The sequence below is a fragment of the Oryctolagus cuniculus genome, chromosome 5 (genome assembly GCF_964237555.1).
Source record: "Oryctolagus cuniculus chromosome 5, mOryCun1.1, whole genome shotgun sequence".
In the NCBI taxonomy this organism is placed as follows: domain Eukaryota; kingdom Metazoa; phylum Chordata; class Mammalia; order Lagomorpha; family Leporidae; genus Oryctolagus; species Oryctolagus cuniculus.
The window spans coordinates 5,308,870-5,327,956 of record NC_091436.1 but is presented as its reverse complement, the minus strand read 5'-3'; the positions used below and the strand labels follow the sequence as shown (position 1 = coordinate 5,327,956).

Here is a 19,087-nt window from a genome sequence, read left to right as displayed (position 1 = left end):
GGGTGGCCGTGTGAGTACGGGGGGGGCAGCGGCCCGAATGACAGCGGGAGCGCTCCCGTCCTTTTGTTTGGGGGAAGCGAGAACTGTTAGGGAGTTCGACTACACTTTTGGGGGGTGGAGCGCCAAGTCCCGCGATGACAGATGGGAGCGGAGTCCCGAGCCGGGCCCGGCCGCCCGCGCCGCCTCGGCCGGGGAGTCGGGGCGCCGCGCAGGGCCGGGGAGCAGCCGGGCAAAAGTTTGCGGGGCCCGGAGCTCGGCGAGCAGGTGGCCGCCGGCCGGCCGTGCGGCGCGCCGAGGGGCTCGGCCGCCCCGCGGAGCCCGTGGGACCCGCGCAAAGTCCGGGAATGCCGTGGCGAGGAGTGCGTTTTCTGCGAGCATCCCGGAGAACTGTGTGAAGAAGCGGAACGCTGTCGGCTGTGCCGGGGAGGAACAATAGGTTTCGGGATTTTCAAGAGAACTTGGAGATGTTAAAAATAGAGCCGGGGGCCGGGGCCGGGGCCCGCAGCTGGAATGTCAGTCGGGAACAAAAGGCCGGAAATGTCTGCGTGAGGAGGGACGCGCGCGCAGGAGCGCGGGCCGCTCGGGCCGCCGGCGCCGGGGTCCCCGCACACCGGGGTCCCCGCGCACCGGGGTCCCCGCGCACCGGGGCGGGACCTGGCCGCGGCCGGGGCCGAGGTCTGCTCGCCGGCTCGCTCGGGAAAGCCCGCTGTCTGTCCCTTTAAGGGGCCCTGCCTCTCCTGGTTGTGTTGGCATTTGAAAGATTGTGGAGGCAGAAAACTTTCTGGAATGTCACACACACACAAAAAATGCAGGAACTCTCAAATCGAGTATTTCCGACTGTGAGCGCTAAGGGGCGCCAGTTATTATTTATTTCTAACCAAGGAAATGTTTGGAGCAAAAATACAGTCAGGTCTGACCTGCGTTAAATTTAGTTGAAACTTAAATTCCGTATTATCGTTTTATGTAATTCTGTCCATGAATGTCTACACATATGGAATGCATTTTGTTTAAAATTATTGACATAACTATCATGGTTCCGGGATAGGACTTTCTTAATTTTCTCCTTGGAGTATTTTGGTAAAGTTATAGTAGTGTTAGTAGTAATTTCCAAAGATAGTGTTTCTTAAATGCATTTGTTAAGAAGGAATCTACGTAGTAGGTGTTAAAATGAAAATAGGCCTTGACAGTATTTTGAGTTGATTAAAATTGCGTTTTTGAAAGTTGAATTCCTTCAAACAGCATTAGGAAATTATAAAATTGGAAATATTTTTACCTCATGTGTACTATTTAAAGGCTAAGTAGTTTGAGTTTGACTAGTACTAAAAAAGTTTCCTACTTGTGCCTTTTCACTGATCTAAAATCGCTAAATAATTTGGAGTTGGATTCCTGTTAAATTTCTAACCTTTGGCCTTAGTAGTAATTAATCTTTCAAACCGAGAAATTTCTGTCGTCACTATCTCTAAAAGATTTGTTTTTTTTCTGGTTGGTAATCGTAACTGTTTTGAGTTTGGAGAGTAGAAAATCCCTAGTTTAGTTGATGATGTTCTAAAGAACTGTTTGTTTGCCCTTTAATGTGGCTTACTCCAGCTCGCTGACTAGTTTCAGCCATTCCGACTGCCCGGGGAAAGGGTGCTGCTGTGTGGTAGTGGGGGTGTTCAGAACAGACGGCATGATGTCAGGAAACTTGATTGTTTTATCAGATCAGTACAAACCTGCAGGAAGAGGGGCTATTCCTCAGTGTGGAATAAGCTGCTTCCTGTAATTGTTAGCCTTATTATAAGCTTGATATGAGTTAAGAAAAATGTCAGTTTTTTGAGTGCATTACATTTTTTTCCCTTGCCGAATGATTTAACTGTGAAATTTGGCAAATTGCACTTTAGCCCTTTGTAGCCTGTCATTGTCCAAAATAAATTAATCGTGACTTTTGTTTGTGGATTGGAGTTACTTTTCCTTTGTCCATGATGCTTGGCTGAAAAAGTAGTTACTAGTTTCAAGTACAGCTGTAAATTCTGCTTTATCGATTAGTTTCTTGGAGTTAAGATATTTTACTAGCAGAGGTATTCGATTATAAAAAATTGTAAATGAGACCATTTAGGAATTTTGTTGCGAAGTGCTTTGCAATGTGCAGATTTGTTTTTAAGAATTTGCCTGTCAGTTTGAGAATTTTTATTTGTCCATGTAAAAATTCGGGAGCTAACAATGCTAGGTTTTCCTATTTGCTTAAAACTTGAATGTGTTAGAAGGGGCATTTTGTTACATGTCAAGGTAACCTTTAGTCTATCTTCACAGATAGCTTTTCTAATTGTTTTTGTTTGGGCGAGTTGCCAGTTTTTCCTGCCATGTTTCTTCAACTTTTTTTTTTTTTATTTTTATAAAGTTCGAATGTGTTCCAGGTTGGACCAGTCATATATATAAAGGATATAACTTAATAATTTCAAGCATAAGAGTCTTTCACTGAAGATTTATTGAGATGATTACAGATAAAACCTGGGACTTAAACTGTTTTTATCTGAACCCTGAGAGACCACCCGTGGGAAAGAGCAGTTAGTACACAAAGTTTTCTTCTTAAAGACCTTTCTTTGTTATGAAAATGAAACCTAACAGCAGTAGTTGAATGCAAACTCTTTTTTAAAAAATAAAGTTTTCTCATTCAGAATCCAGAAAGTGAAGAGTAAAATAAATTGGACTTAAAACTCTCAAGCAGGAGAATAGTGGAGAATGACATTTTTGATAATCAGATTTTGGCTTTTCATTTTTTTGGGGTGGAGAGGAGGCTAAAATTGATCTGAAAATAAAAAATGTATAGTATGGTGAGAAAAAGAGAATCTAAATCTTTGTTGTGGATATCAGAAAACTTGGCATGTATGTGGCTCAAAAGTGAGCAAACATGTTCTAAATTACTGAATTGAAAAATATAATTTCTGATGGTCTTTTTAAAATAATTTTTTGACACTTTAGTTTCTTTGCTTGTTTCCTTTCCCTTAAAAATGTGAGGGAAATTATTTTTATTGAGAACTTGCTTTATTAGTTAAAATTTTTGTTTAATAATGTTTCTACTTAACGCATTCATTATTGAATTATACCCTCAGTTATCTTTCACTTTTTATTCCCCCAGATACCTTGCTCATTTACTGACGTTTCAGTTTAAAAATTATATGACTTGGTATTGAGAAGACTCTGGCTGTATAGACTTCTTAGTTTTAACTTTCTGTCTGAAGAAGCAATCACTGTTGACAGTAATCAATAACAGATTTTTACTTACGGTGAAGGAATTAATTTGTTCTTTAGGAGCTAAGATTTTGCTTTTGTACACAAGCTCTTTGAATTAGTTTTAATGAGAAGCCAGTCTTTATATCAGTTCCTAGATCCATTACTGTCTTTTTCTGCTCACCCAGGAGATGTCACCAGCTATATATGGCGATAATAGAAATGACCATTTGTCTCATAGGTTATTTATTCAGCTTCCTTTCGCACTTTTTAAAGCTTAACTTCCCTGTATATGGTAGATATTTCCTTTTAAATCTTTATCTGGCTTGTATGGTCTATATTAGGATATGTAGCACAATTGAGTTTATTTTAAAATAGATCTCTTTTCTCCATTTCATGTGAATACCTTTACTTAAATGAGTTGGGGAATGTCAAGTAAAATAAGTTAATTTGATTCTTTAAAATGCTTCATGCACGTTATATATGTTACTACTTGCCTCAACTGTCACTGTTCTGGAGCTCCTTGGGTTTTCCATAAGAACAAGTGGTTTTTGGCTTTCTTTTTAAAGGGAAATAGATACTTTTAACAGGAAAAAGTGAGTTATTCTAAAATACCTGACCTTTGACCTAAGTGCTCCTCTCTTACCTATTAACTTTACAAATGTAAAGTTCTTTCTTTTGTTTTTTGATTGGTGGGTGGGTAGCAAGAGACTAAATTAAAAGTGTGATCCTAGGGGCAGCTTTTTAGAAACTGAATGTTACTATGGTTGGTGTTAGTTCACTGGAGGACTCCATGTAACTAATGCAATTTGTTCGAATTGTTTGTTTGATGGTGCAGTTATAGGCAAAACTTTCCATTCTGTCTCAGAGATGGAAAATGCTGTAATGTTGGTGAATTTTATTTGTTGATAACTTTGAGACAGCCACGGAGCCACTTTATATTATTGGCTTGTTGACCGTTGTGAAAATAGCTGAGAGCCTATTTTAAGGACAAGGAATGGGGATAGTGGGTGAGCTTATATTAGTCAGAATTAGAATTGTGTATCAGTTTTTTTATTAGATTGCCAGGGCTTCATTATTTCAATGATTCTTCCTTTATTGACATTAAGACAGTTCAGTGTGAATTTTAAGAGCAGTAATGTGTTTTTCACACAGTGAGAACTTCTAAGGAATGCCTGTGCACCTTTTCAAAATCGGCATTTTGATTTGGGAACCCCAGATAGCTAGATTATCTGATTATTTGTGTAATTTTCATAAAGATTTTTATTTATTTGAGAGGTACAGTATAGATCGTGAGAGGAAGAGGCAGAGAGAAGGGTCTTTCATCTGCTGGTTCACTCTCCAAATGGCTGCAATGGCTGGAGCTGGGCCAATCTGAAGCCAGGAAGGGGCTTCTTCCAGGTCTCCCACGCAGGTGCTGGGGCCCAACCACTTGGGCCATCTTCTACTGCTTTCCCAGGCTATAGCAGAGAGCTGGATTGGAAGAGGAGCAGCTGGGACTCGAACTGGTGCTCATGGGATGCCGGTGCCCCAGGCGGAGGATTAACCTGCGCCACAGCGCCGACCCCTCCTGTAATATTTTTACAGTATTATTTTCACTTAACTTCAGAAAGCCAAAAATAGCATTAAACTTTTGATAAAGAATACAGTTAGTTTTGTTAGTATGACTGTGCTAAGAAATTTGTCCTATCACTGTAACCTCAGTGGGTGCTAGTTACTACTTACTATGTGGTTGGTCATCATACTTAATGTTGGGATATCATTATCTGTTCTGCTCTTTGGATAAATTGCTGAAGTGTCCACCTCGGCCATGCCCTGCAGGCACTCTCAGAGGAGTGCTGACACATATCTTTTTTTTGATCAGTATGGGATGAGAGCATGTAGTTTTTTTTTTTTTTTAATTTTTAACAGACTTTGAATTTTTTTTCTTTAATTTTTAAAGATTTACTTAATTATTTAAGAGGGAGAGACAGCTCTTCCATTGGTTGGTTCACTCCCCAAATGACCAGTGGCCGGACTGGTCTGTGCCAAAGCCTGGACTATTTGGAGCCAGAAGCTTCTTCCAGGTCTCCCATGTGGGTTGCAGGCCATTCTCCACTGCTTTCCCCGGCCATTAGCAGAGAACTGGATTAGAAGTGGAGCAGCTGGGACTGCAAATTGTGCCTATATAGGATGCTGGTGTCACAGGCTGAGGCTTACCCTGCTTTGCCACAATGCCAACCCCAGCATGGAGTTGTGTAATGATTGGTGGTGGTTTTGGGCTTTTAGAGAAAAAGGTACATTTATTTTTTCTTAAAAGTGACTTTTAGAAATCTTATAATTTTATTTGTAGTACTTCCCTTCAGGGTGTGTAATCATAATTTTACTGTACTGCTATTGACACTAATGAGAATTAGATAGAATTGCTTCAGTTAAGTATATAGCCCTTATACCAAAATATATCAGTCTAACAGAGGAAAACGATTAGTCTTTCATCTCTACCCTTGGGAGTTTTGTCATTTACAGAATTTCCTAGGTAAACCTTGTTCCTTGTCAGTTTCTTGTGTCTCTTCTCTATGTAAAGCACAATAAATAGGAAAGATTCTTTGTCCCTAAGACATGCTTTGGTGTGTTCTGGATAGATAAAGGGCCATTTGATTATTTTAGTGTAGTTGAAAACTTAAGTATAATCATATGTCCCAGTTTGTCATTTTACCCAAGTAGCATTTTTAAAAATACAGGTGTGTCTTTAAGCTAATTTGAAACAATGCCATTTCTTGGAAGATTGATAAGTTGGAACTTTCAGTTAACAGACAACTTAGCTCATTTCTTTTTTCTTTTTCCCTTCCTTCCTTCCTTCCTTCCTTCCTTCCTTCCTTCCTTCCTTCCTTCCTTCCTTCCGTTCTTTCTTCCTTTCTTCCTTCCTTCCTTCCTTCCTTCCTTCCTTCCTTCCTTCCTTCCTTCCTTCCTTCCTTTCGTTCGTTCGTTCGTACAGGCAGAGTTAGAGAGAGAGACAAGAAGAAAGGTCTTCCTTTTCCATTGGTTCACCCCCAAAATAGCCACTACGGCTGGTGCTGCACCAATCAAAGCCAGGAGCCAGGTGCTTCTTCCTGGTTTCCCATGCGTGTGCAGGGCCCAAGCACTTGGGCCATCCTCCACTGCCTTCCCGGGCCACAGCAGAGAGCTGCACTGGAAGAGGAGCAACGGGGACTAGAACCTGGTGTGCTGGCGCCGCAGGTGGAGGATTAGCCAAGTGAGCTGCAGCGCTGGCCAACTTAGCTCATTTCTAAAGGAAATCTAGTCTGCTGTAGCAATTCTAGTGTTTAAAAGTTTGTGATGAATTTTAAAATATCAGCTTGCAGATCAGTGATTTAACTGGGATTCTTTAAGTAAATGACTGAACTTGAGGTTTTTACTGTTTTAGTTTCTTGAAGCAGAAGCTCTAGTTTGAAAATGGAGCAAAACTATCAAGGCTAACAAGCATTTTGTTTATGTTCATAATGGTGCTTCTTTTATTCTAAACCTGTATGTTTTATTGAACTGAATTTTGAATTTGGTGAAATGAATGCATTTCCTGCAACTTTTTAATCACATTATTTATGACTGGCAGAATTTGTCACAGTGAAAAGTCTTTGAGCCTTTTTGGAGATACTGAAATGCCAGAAAAAAAAAAAGTCAGTTTATTTAGGTTTGTAAAGTGGTCCCGTATTTTGGCCATGTCCAAGGCAGGATCATATATGTGAAAATAAATGTGTTTACAAAGGAAGATAGACAATGAATGTGATTGGCTTGGAATCTGAGGATGAGTATTAGAACTAGTGAAGTTCCAGATAAGAAATGTTTTTGAAATAATGACATAGAGGGTACTTTAAAAGGTTCATGAGAGGGGCTGGCGCTGTGGCACAGCAGGTAAAGCTGTCCCTTATGGGCCTCAGTTCGAGTCCTGGCTGTTGCACTTCTGATCCAGCTCCCTCCTAATGTGCCTGGGAAAGCAGTGGAAGATAATCCAAAGTCCTTGTGCCCCTGCACCCACCTGAGAGACCCGAAAGAAGCTCCTAGCTCCTGGCTTCGGCCCTGTCTGTGTCTCTGTAACTCTGCCTTTCAAATAAATAAAAAAATAAAAAAAACTCATGAGAATATAAATAAAAGATTAGATTATTTTGTTGTAAAAGATTTTGAAATCCATGTACAGGGTTTTCTTTATTTTTTAAAAATTTTTCTATTTATTTTTTTGACAGGCAGAGTGGACAGTGAGAGAGAGAGACAGGAAGGTCTTCCTTTGCCGTTGGTTTACCCTCCAATGGCCGCTGTGGCCAGCACTCTGCGGCCGGTGCACCGCGCTGATCCGATGGCAGGAGCCAGGTACTTATCCTGGTCTCCAATGGGGGGCAGGGCCCAAGCACTTGGACCATCCTCCACTGCACTCCCTGGCCACAGCAGAGAACTGGCCTGGAAGAGGGGCACTGGGACAGAACCGGCGCCCCGACCGGGACTAGAACCCCGTGTGCCAGCCCTGCAAGGTGGAGGATTAGCCTAGTGAGCCGTGGTGCCGGCCTACAGGGTTTTCATAATATGCATTTTCCATGAACTTTTTGAAGGCCTTTCATATCTAATTGGCCCAGGATTGAAAAGGTATTGAGCAGGGCCCTTGCTGTGGCGCAGTGGGAGTCCCGGCTGCTCCACTTACGATCCAACTTTCTATTATGGCCTGGGAAGGCAGTAAAAGATGGCCCAACTTCTTGGGCCCCTGTTTCTGTGTGGGAGATCCAGAACAAGCTCTTGGGTCCTGGCTTCTGATCAGCTCAGCTCTGGCCATTGCAGTCATTTGGGGAGTGAACCAGCGGATGGAAGACCTCTCTCCCTATCTCTGCCTCTCTCTGTAACTCTCTCTTTCAAATAAATAAATCTTTTCTTTTAAAGATTTATTTTATTTATTTGAAAGAGTTACAGAGAAAGATAGAGACAGAGAGAAAGGTCTTCCATCCGCTAATTCACTCCCCAGATGGCCGCAATGGTGGGAGCTGCACCGATCCAAAGCCAAGGGCCAGGAGCTTCTTCCGGGTTTCCCACATGGGTGCAGGGGCCCAAGGACCTGGCCCGTCTTCTACCGCTTTCCCAGGCCACAGCAGAGAGCTGGATCGGAAGAGGAGCAGCTGGGACTCAAAGCGGCACCCATATGGGATGCCAGTACTTCAGGCCAGGGCTTTAATCTGCTGTGCCACAGCACTGGCCCCTAAATAAATCTTCAATAAAAAAAAAAAAAAAAAAAAAAAAAAAAAAAAAAAAACAGAAAAGAAAAGATATTGAGCTGTAAGTGAACACCTTGCTTTTGATTCTGAGGCAAGCTAGATATTGTCAAGACTGGGCTTGATCACTTGGTGGTTATCAAATTACTGGGAGTCCTTGGCTTTTAAGTTAGTTTTAGAACTTGAAATATATAGGAAAAACTAAAGAAAAATACAGAATCATTACATTTTAATAGTAAAATTAGGAAAACTAACACAATTTTTAAAATCTTGAAATGCAAAGCATTTCTTTTTGGTTGCAGTTGCTTGTAGGGAAAGTTGGAGTAACATTAAAGGATCCTTCATGTTATTTCAGAGGTAGAAGGTACCTGAGAGTCAACAGGTGCAGAGACTCAGGTCTGGGGAGGCTGTAAGTTGAGTATATTACAAGCTAAGGTTTGAGCAGAGCTGGAGCGAGTACTTCTTTCTAATCACTCCATTAAGTGGAACTGGAGGCCAGAAACACAGAATATTTCTATATGCTGGAAAACTATTGTTGCCTCAGCTTTTGAGCATGAATATGAAAAAGCAAGTGTGGTATTCTGTTATTGAACTTGGACAGATGTTGATCAGATTCTTATAGCTAGAATAATGAATTTTTTATTGTAAAAACAATCTTTGAGAGGCTACAACTGAGAAAGTAAAGGCAGCTAATTCACTCAAACTTTTTTTTTGTTAACCAAAAGATAGAGCCTCAGTTCTTTAAATATTGTGGTGCAAATAAATTCAGTTTGTTGCTGTTACTACTTTTAAATATCCACTCAATAGGAAACAACATTTCTGAAAAATTTAATATGGAGGCTTAATATTGCCAAATGTTTCAACTCAGAAATGTACATTGCCATCAGTTTTGGATCAGCAGGAGGTGAACAACCCAATAATCTGTCAGGTAGATGATCGAAGAGCAACCAAACACCTGGTTGGATGTAACCATTACAACCCCATTACCATTGCCAGCATGTGGAGGGTGGATGAGTGCCTCTTTCAAGTAAATTGAAACAACTTAAGTGTACTTAAGTGAGGTACAAGTTGTGTTCCTCTTTGTTTTACATGGTAAGTGGATACATTTTTTTAAAGAAAAAATAAAAATTTCCAACCCAGGACAAACAAAAATTACCAAGAAATTGACAACACTTCATCCTGTACTCTTGTTGCTTCTGCCACCATTATTGGCAATTATACATTGTTAGGACAGATGTTCAGGTGTTAACTCCATATGTGTGTATGCACATGTACATGCATGAGACAACAGAAAGACAGAAGTGAGTTGTATTTTCTGTGACTATGCTAATGAGACCATATAGTGAAGTGGTAAGAATTCTTTGGGTATACTCAAATAACTGATTTAATGATGACTGCAATTAATTAGTTTTATCTTGGACAAGATATCTAGCATCTCTGAACCTCCACCCTTCCATTGTAAATGCCCTCCCAACCTCAGAAGTAAACATTCTGGGGCTAAAGAGTACTATATGAAAAATAGCTACCTATACTGTAGGGTAGCAGGAGCATCTAATGTCTCAATATTTTAAGGTTATGAGAGGATGAACAATTACATAAGCAGAGTAGCTTGTAGAGAATGAGAAACAAAAAAGGGGGAAAGGTAATTGCTTTATCCTTGTGGATGTTGGCTGTTGTGCTCAAGAATCACTGATTACCAGCACAGTGATAGTTTGGAAGAGGTCACTGTGGCTGAAATATTTAGTAAAGTTTTTGGAGAAGTGGAGCTTGAGTTGCTGTTAAAGGTTGGTAGGATTTAATGAAGTGAATGGCAAGCTGGATAGGATTCTAATAAAGGGATGGGGAACCTTTTTTCTGCCAACAGCTGTTTGTTTATTTATAACATCATTCACATGCCATAGAAAATGATCCACTTTAAAAATTAACCTGCTGTAGTTTTATTGAATTTGCAGTCCTGTCTGTGGTTGCCTTGGCAGGGCCAGAGGAAAGGGTTTCACAGATCGTACATGGTCCATGGGCCTGATGTGCCCAGGAGAAGGGGAGGTTAAGCAGTTAGCAAAATGATGGAGACTGCAAGACTTGCTCAGGAAAGGTGTATAGATTTAGTTGGAATGAAGGCATGCATTACATGGCCATGTCATAATGAACTCTTTCTGGTAAGCTAACAAAATATATATGATTGATGGGCTAAAGGAAGTAGAAATCAGATGCAGTGTAAACTAGTATGTGGTTAACTCATCAGGATTTTTTTTTAAATAGTTATATTTTCTGAATAGTATTTAATCAATGTATTTGTATTTTGAGCTTTCTGTATTTTAGATCTAAATGAGATTTTTACGTGCTCTTACTATAGAACATGTAAAGTTTCAGTATATTGATCCTGAAAGTATTGGGAATATGTGGGGCTCACTTGTTTAGTTGTTGGCCAATTTTTAGTTAGAGTATTGAACTTTGATTTCTTTCTTTCCTTCCTTCCTTCCTTCCTTCCTTCCTTCCTTCCTTCCTTCCTTCCTTCCTTCCTTCTTTCTTTCTTTCTTTCTTTCTTTCTTTCTTTCTTTCTTTCTTTCTTTCTTTCTTTCTTTCTTTCTTTCTTTCTTTCTTTCAGATACTTATTTACTTGAAAGGCAAAGTTACAGAGACAGAGAAGTAGAGATTTTCCATCTGCTGGTTCACTTCCCATATGCCTGCAGCTGTAGGGGCTGAGCCAGGCCAAAGACAGGAGCCAGGAGCTTCTTCTGGCTCCCACATGGGTGGCACTGGCCCAGGCAGCTGGGTCATCTTCTGCTGTCCTTTCTGGTTGATTAGCAGAGAACCGGACTGAAAGTTGGGCAGCCAGGAGTCAGTGGCACCCATTAGGGATGCTAGTATTGCAGGCTATGACTTAACTCATTACACCACAAAGACCCTGAGGTTTCACTTCTATGATAGTTTTTTTTTTTTTTTTTTTTGACAGGTAGAGATATAGTTAGAGAGAAAGGTCTTCCTTCCATTGGTTCAACCCCCAAATGGCCGCTATGGTTGGCGCTGCGCCGATCTGGAGCCAGGAGCCAGGAGCTTCTACTGGTCTCCCATGCGGGCGCAGGGGCCCAAGCACCTGGGCCATCCTCCACTGCTCTCCCGGGCCACAACAAAGAGCTGGAGTGGAAGAGGAGCAACCGGGACTACAACCTGGCATGGGATGCCAGCGCCGCAGGCGGAGGATTAACCAAGTGAGCCACGGTGCCGGCCCCCTTCTATGATAGTTAGGAGAATTGAAACTCCTGGTTTAGAGAGTTTTTGGAATTCTTGAATTAGTTTAACTTGAGGGAGAAGTTTGACCCAGTGTCACTGATCTGGTGACTGTGTGTTACCAAGTACAGTGAAAACCTTCTGAGTACTTTATTCATCATTCCTTTTACTTTTACTTATCTTTTTTGTGTTGATTATTTTAACCCATTAGCCAACCTTTTGACATTCCATCCCTGTTTGTGTATCTCTTTAAAGTCAACATTTTCCCTCACTGTGACATCATTTTGAATAAAAGGATTTAATTCTACACATAATAGAACAACTAGTTCACATTTAGATTTCTGCAGCTGTACCCGTAATATTCTTTAATTTTTTGTTTGTTTGAAAGGCAGAGATAAGGGGTGGGGGGAGTTGTCTTTCATTGACTGGTTCACTACCCAGTAGCCACAACAGCTAGCATTGGGCCAGGTCATCCTGGTCTCCCATGTGCCCAAACTCCTGGGCTATCTTCTACTGCTTTCCCAGAAGTATCAGCAGGGGAGCTGGATTGGACCTTTAGTAGCTGGGACTCCACCCACCTGGTCACAATGCCAGCCCATCTTAATTTTTTTTGTCTTCTTTGAAAGGCAGAAACAGGTCATCCATCCACTGATTCATTCCCTACGTGGCCACAACACCAAGGCTGGATCAGGAGCCGAGAACTCAATCCAGATTTCCCCCTTTGGGCCCTTACCAGCTGTCTCCCGGGAAGCTGAATTGGAAACAGGAAGTGGGGCTTGGATCAAGCACTCTGATACAGCAGACTTGAATTTAGCTGCTGAACATGTTCTTTGTGGTCAGGATGACTTGACTTGCAGGCTGCTTTTTGTGGATGAAACTACACAGTATCAGTGTCATAGTTGGCGATTTGATTTTTGTATTTCCAATTACATTTTAGCATTACTGTAAATTTTATAATCCTATTTTTTCCCTTGCCAACACTAAACTATGATTTAAGTAATTACGTCATCATCAGGAACCACCTACAATTTCACAGCTCTGGCCCTAAAATTATATTTCTAAGTAGTTGCAAAATCTCTACTGCAAACCTTTGTCTTTAAGGATTTTTGATAGTAAGGAACTTGTGTTCCAGCAGATGGGGATATCAGTACACACACAAAAAAAGCATTTAGTGATCAAGTTTAGAGATAACCCTTTTGACAGAATTGGAAAGTATTTTTCTTTCAATTTGTGGGGGGGACAGTTGTTCAGAATATGATGGAAATGGCAGTTAACTGAATTTAGTGTTTGAGAGTGGGGTTTGAGTAAATGGAGATACTTCTCATTAAAGAATTTGTCTTTTTAAGAGACACTATGTTGGTATGTTGACTATATTAAACTAACTGATTTAGGAAATTGAATTTTCTGAAATAGTTTCAGCTTTTACAGCTTAGTTGTTGGAATGGTTTCTGTTCGTTTTGGTGGGGGACTAAGTCACATATATCAAAAGGTATTCTAGGGCCAGTGCCCCTGCTCAATAGGCTAGTCCTCCGCCTGTGGCACTGGCACACCGGGTTCTAGTCCTGGTCAGGGTGCCGGATTCTGTCCCACTCGCTCCTCTTCCAGTCCAGCTCTCTGCTTTGGCCCGGAAGTGCAGTGGAGGATGGCCCAAGTCCTTGGGCCCTGCACCCGCATGGGAGACCAGGAGAAGCACCTGGTTCCTGGCCTCGGATCAGCGTGGTGCACCGGCCACAGCGGCCGTTGGGGGGTGAACCAATGGAAAGGAAGACCTTTCTGTCTCTCTCTCCCACTGTCCACTCTTCCTGTCAAAAAATAAAAAAAAAAAAGTATTCTACTTTCTACATTATCGGTGCAATTCTGAGTCAGGCAACTGATGTTTATATAAGTCAGAAAAATGTGTGTCATAGTTTACTATTACATCTTGTATGAAGAGAAAGTTCAGGGATCCTGGTTTTATTATTGCAATAAAAAATTATCGGCAGTAAAAAGATAATCTTATCTCACTTTATTATAGTTTATAGCATTATAACAGTCCTTGTCAGTTGTTTTTAGTTAGGCAAATATTATATATTTTACTTTAAAATGTACCTTGCAGTTGTTGAAGAGATAATCTTATTTTTAAGATCCTTCATAGTGTATGTTTTGGTTAATAATTCATTGAAATTGTACTTTTTAGTTATATTGATTTTTGACAGGCAGAGTTAGAGAGATAGAAAGGTCTTCCCTTCATTGGTTCACCCCCCAAATGGCCGATGTGTCTGGTGCTGCGCCGATCCAAAGCCAGGAGCCAGGTGCCTCCTCCTGGTCTCCCATGCAGGTCCAGGGCCCAAGCACCTGGGCCGTCCTCCACTGCCTTCCTGGGCCACAGCAGAGAGCTGGACTGGAAGAGGAGCAACCGGGACAGAATCTGGCGCCCCGACCGGGACTAGAACCCGGAGTGCTGGCGCCTCAGGTGGAGGATTAACCTAGTGAGCCGTGGACCTGGCTGAGTTTTTTTTTTTTTTTTATTAAACTACCAAGGCAGTTGTAAAATACTTTTTTTTCCTTTCAGTCACTTGAATTAAACTCTGCACATGAGGGAAGAGTTTACTTTGTTTTTATGTAGAGAGCCAGGAAGGAGGAGATCTCCTGTGGTACCTTTATAGAACTGATAGTCATCTGTGTTTTCCTCTTCTCCCTTGCACAGTTCTTTTTGTCTGTTTTGTTCTTAGACTGTAGAGAACTGAATATCCGAACATTTTCAGGTCATTTTTGGTGACTGCATGATTGTGGCCACATTCAGTCCTCAAGAGTGGTGGCGCAAGGGTAGAGAGGTATTATAGCACCTTGTTTTTGAACCTCAGTTGGGTTACTACTTTGCCGGAAAAGTTATGATTGACCAATTTTGCATATACATTTTAAGGATTTTTTTCCTTATAGTTCGTGAGTATATTAGAAGCTTGAATTTCCTTCTGCTACTAATCATTTCAAATTGTTAAAAGGAAGTAGATACACTAGACACTTCGATTTTATTTTAAGAAATTTTATGTGTTTCAAAGGTAGAGACACGGATGGAGTTGGGGAGAGGCAAGTGGGAGAGAAGGGGATATCATCCTCCTATCTGCATGTTCACTTCCTGAATTTCTTTTTTTTTTATTTTTTAAAGATTTATTTTACTGATTTGAAAGACAGAGTTACAGTGAGAGAGAGAGAGAGAGAGAGAGAGAGATCTTCCATCCACTGGTTCATTCCCCAGATGGCTGCAATGGCCTGAGCTGCGCTGATCCAGAGCCAGGAGCCAGGAGCTTCTTCCAGGTCTCCCACGTGTGTGCAGGGGCCCAAGGACTTGGGCCATCCTCCACTGCTTTCCCAGGCGATAGCAGAGAGCTGGATTTGAAGAGGAGCAGCCGGGACTAGAACCGGCACCCATTTGGGATGCCGCTTCTTCAGGCCAGGGCATCAACCTGCTGTGCCACAGTGCTGGCCCCTCACTTCCTGAATTTCCACAGCGGCTGGCCTTCCTTGGGAGACAGGCAGGTGCCACTGGAGGAGCAGTGACGCAACTTTTTGAGTCATCACTTGCTTCCTGTCAGGCTGTGCATCAGCAGAAAGCTGGCATTACCAGAGGAGAGCAAGACTTACATACAGGCCCTCTGACACGGGATACAGGCATTCTGCAGAGTGTCTATAAACAGCTGTGCTAATGCCTGCCTTCATTACTCATTTTTATAAAGACTTAGCAGCTACTGTAACTGGCCCTAGGAATACCAACTCCTTTATCATTACAATGCAGTTAATCTGAAACCAGCATTTATGCTGCTTTACAGTAGAAACTGATTATTGTAATCCAACATGATTTTCAGTTGCATATTTCACTTTAAGTTTTTTTTTTTTTTTTTTTTTTTTTTTGACAGGCAGAGTGGACAGTGAGAGAGAGAGACAGAGAGAAATGTCTTCCTTTGCTGTTGGTTCACCCTCCAATGGCCGCCGTGGCCGGCGCATTGCGCTGATCCGAAGGCTGGAGCCAGGTGCTTCTCCTGGTCTCCCATGGGGTGCAGGGCCCAAGCACTTGGGCCATCCTCCACTTCACTCCCGGGCCACAGCAGAGAGCTGGCCTGGAAGAGGGGCAACCAGGACAGAATCCGGTGCCCTGACTGGGACTAGAACCCAGTGTGCCGGCGCCGCAAGTGGTGGATTAGCCTATTGAGCCACGGGCGGCAGCCTCACATTAAATTTTAATGATTTAACATGTAGTTGAATCTTTTTATTCTAATTCACCAATATTTGAGTGCATACTATCCGTGGATGCTATGAGGGATGCACCAAAGGTTCAAATGTATATCTTCGAGTTGCATGGGTACTTGATAGATAATATGAAATGTATTACAAGGTAATGAAAACAGAGGGCTGTAGACTAATGCTAAGGAGGTCACATTAAGCTGGGGAGATTATGGAATGTTTGAGAAGAGGTAGAATTTCACTTGGCTCTTGAAGGACAGACAGGATTTAAGTGCAGAAAAGGTAAGCTAGTGGTGTTATAGCCAGTGTCCTTGGATGTGAGGACATCTTCCATGGGGAAGTAAAATAAACACCTAGAGTTTTTCTAGACAGCCCATTTGATAATGGGGGATTCATTTAACGCTTTTCCTTTTCTTTCTTTTAGGTGTCCCTCCCCGCCCCACCCCCTTGTTTGATTTGCCTCCGTGTTTCTGATTTTAGCCCAGGTTTTCTTGTCTTTAGTCTGTATGGTATTAAGTTACAGTGTGGCATATTAATGTGATACACTGCTATGGTTCTGCTGCCTTTCTCTTCCCTTTGTTTCAGATTTTTCTTTGACTCATTTTTTAAAAATTTTCTTTTGGAGTGCTTTATTTTACTGCTTAACTTTTGTTATTTCTGTATGCTTACTTTGGCTTTCTATTCCTTTCAGTGCCTTTGGATTTTACATAACTCCTTGTTTTGAGATCATGTGTGTCAGTGTGTGTGTGTGTGTGTGTGTGTGTGTTGGTGATGGTATTGGTTGTAGGAATAAATTGGGTGCATGGTGGAGGAAGAGGTATATCTGGGTTGTAGTGAGCTTGTGAATTCTAGAGCCAGTGAGTCTAAACTACAAGTTAGTTGCTAGCAAATTCTGTATGAGGTCCATATGAAGTGGTAAGATTTTTGCCAATAATGTCTTTCCTTTTTTTTTTTTTTTAAAGGTTTGTTTATTTATTTGACAGTCAGAGTTACACAAAGAGAGGAGAGGCAGAGATAGAGAGGTCTTCCATCCGATGGTTCACTCCCCTTTTGTCCGCAACGACCGGAGCTGTACTGATCTGAAGCCAGCAGCCAGGAGCTTCCTCCGGGTCTCCCGCGCAGGTTCAGGGGCCCAAGGACTTGGGCCCTCTTCCACTGCTTTCCCAAGCCATAGCAGAGAGCTGGATCAGAAGTTGAGCAACCAGGACCAGAACCAGTGCCCATATGGGATGCTGCTGCTTCAGGCCAGGGTGTTAACCCTCTGCGTCACAGTGCCAGCCCCATTCGATAATGCTTTTTCTAAGTTCTCCCCTTTTTGCTTTCACCGTAGTGACTTGCAAGACTGTAATCATGTTGGAAGGGAGGGGATAAAGATCTGGTAATTAAATTCATGTTCCATGAAATACTTGCCCCTTTAGGTAGTCTGAGCATAGAAGGGTTATGTCATCCAGGAAGAACTGCGTAGTACTCCAGGATTGGAAGTAAAGACAGTTATTTAGTCTAACGGAATATTTTCTGAAATTACTTGGTAGAGGAATACATCTGTCTCTTGTTGGAGCTAGTGTTCTGAGGGTACATTATGGGAAAATTTTAAAAGAATTATAAAGATGCCTGGATCTTGGGAGGCAGGTTTAAATAATAATTGGGAATCATCTTAAAAGATCCTTTGAAAAAATAGTTAAATTTCACTTAACTTGAATTTCAAGTTTTAGTTGAAGGAAAACAAGGAAAAGTGTTTTTTTTTTTTTGGCTTTAATTAAATAGCAGTTTAGTCCCGTGGTTTCAGTAATAGATTTGTTTAATTCATATGTATTTGTTACTTAAATAAAAATCCAGTGGTGCTGTTTTTAAAAATACAATTCTCTAAATGCAGGAAAGCTAATGTGTGGAATTCTGTGACTTAAACATGAAATTGAAATTTGGCTTAAACTAGATATACACAGGTAAAAAAAATAGGCTCAAGTTATATAACATTTGTCAGGCTTAGGTCTAAAATTTTTAAGTATGAGAACTATTGAATTGTAAGGAAGATGCATTAAATTTTGGAAAGAAAGATACTTACCCTTGTTAAGTTGTTTAAGATGCAGTGATACTGGGGCCTGCGCTGTGGTGCACTGGTTAATCCTCCCCTGTGGCGCCGGCATCTCACACGGTCTCCGGTTCGATTCTAGTCCCGGTTGCTCCTCTTTCAGTCCAGCTCTCTGCTATGGCCTGGGAAAGCAGTGGAGGATGGCCCAAGTGCTTGGGCCCCTGTACCCGCATGGGAGACCAGGAGTGGGTATCTGGCTCCTGGCTTCGGATCGTCGCAGTCCGTTGAGGCCATCTGGGGAGTGAACCAAGGGAAGGAAGACCTTTCTCTCTGTCTCTCTCTCACTGTCTGTAACTGCCTGTCAAATAAATAAAAACATCTTTAAAAAAAAAAAAAAAAGATGCAGTGATACAGTAGTTGTATAATCAGTAACCAGTTGAGTTTTTTCCTGTGAACTTATATTTTAACTTAGGAATATTGGATGCTTTCTTTCCTGTCTTCTTACAGTTGTCATTTAGTCATATCATAGAGTGAAGATTTAATGCTTTATTGTTCATAGCAGCCTTTAAAAAAGGAAAGTGCAAGGTGATTGGTATGGTAACATTTCATGTGGAAAGCCCAAAGGATTTTCGTAAAAAAAAGTTATATTTTTTTAATAGAATTCTTTTATTTAATATAAATTTCAAAAGTACAGCTTTTGGATTATAGTGGTCCTTCCCCCTCATCACCACCTTCCCACCCGCAAACGATCCCATCTCCTACTCCCTCTCCCACCCCATTCTTTCATTAAGATTCATTTTTAATTATCTTTAGATACAGAAGATCAACTATACTAAGTAAAGATTTCAACAGTTTGTACCCACACAGACTCACAAAGTATAAAGTACTGTTTGAAGATTAGTTTTACTTTTTTTTTTTTTTTTTTACTTTTAATTTTTTTGACAGGCAGAGTGGACAGTGAGAGAGAGAGACAGAAAGGTCTTCCTTTTTCTATTGGTTCACATTCCAATGGCCGCTGCGGCCGGCGCATCACACTGATCCGAAGCCAGGAGCCAGGTGCCTCTCCTGGTCTCCCATGGGGTGCAGGGCCCAAGCACTTGGGCCATCCTCCACTGCACTCCCGGGCCACAGCAGAGAGCTGGACAGGAAGAGGAGCAACCGGGACAGAATCCGGCGCCCT

At 41.6% G+C, this 19,087-nt stretch overlaps 1 protein-coding gene across 13 annotated transcripts in view; it reads left to right on the top strand.

Annotated features, from left to right (window-relative positions):
* Positions 1-19,087, top strand: part of QKI (QKI, KH domain containing RNA binding) — a 166,504-nt gene that overhangs the window by 1,039 nt on the left and 146,378 nt on the right. The window lies entirely within an intron of this gene.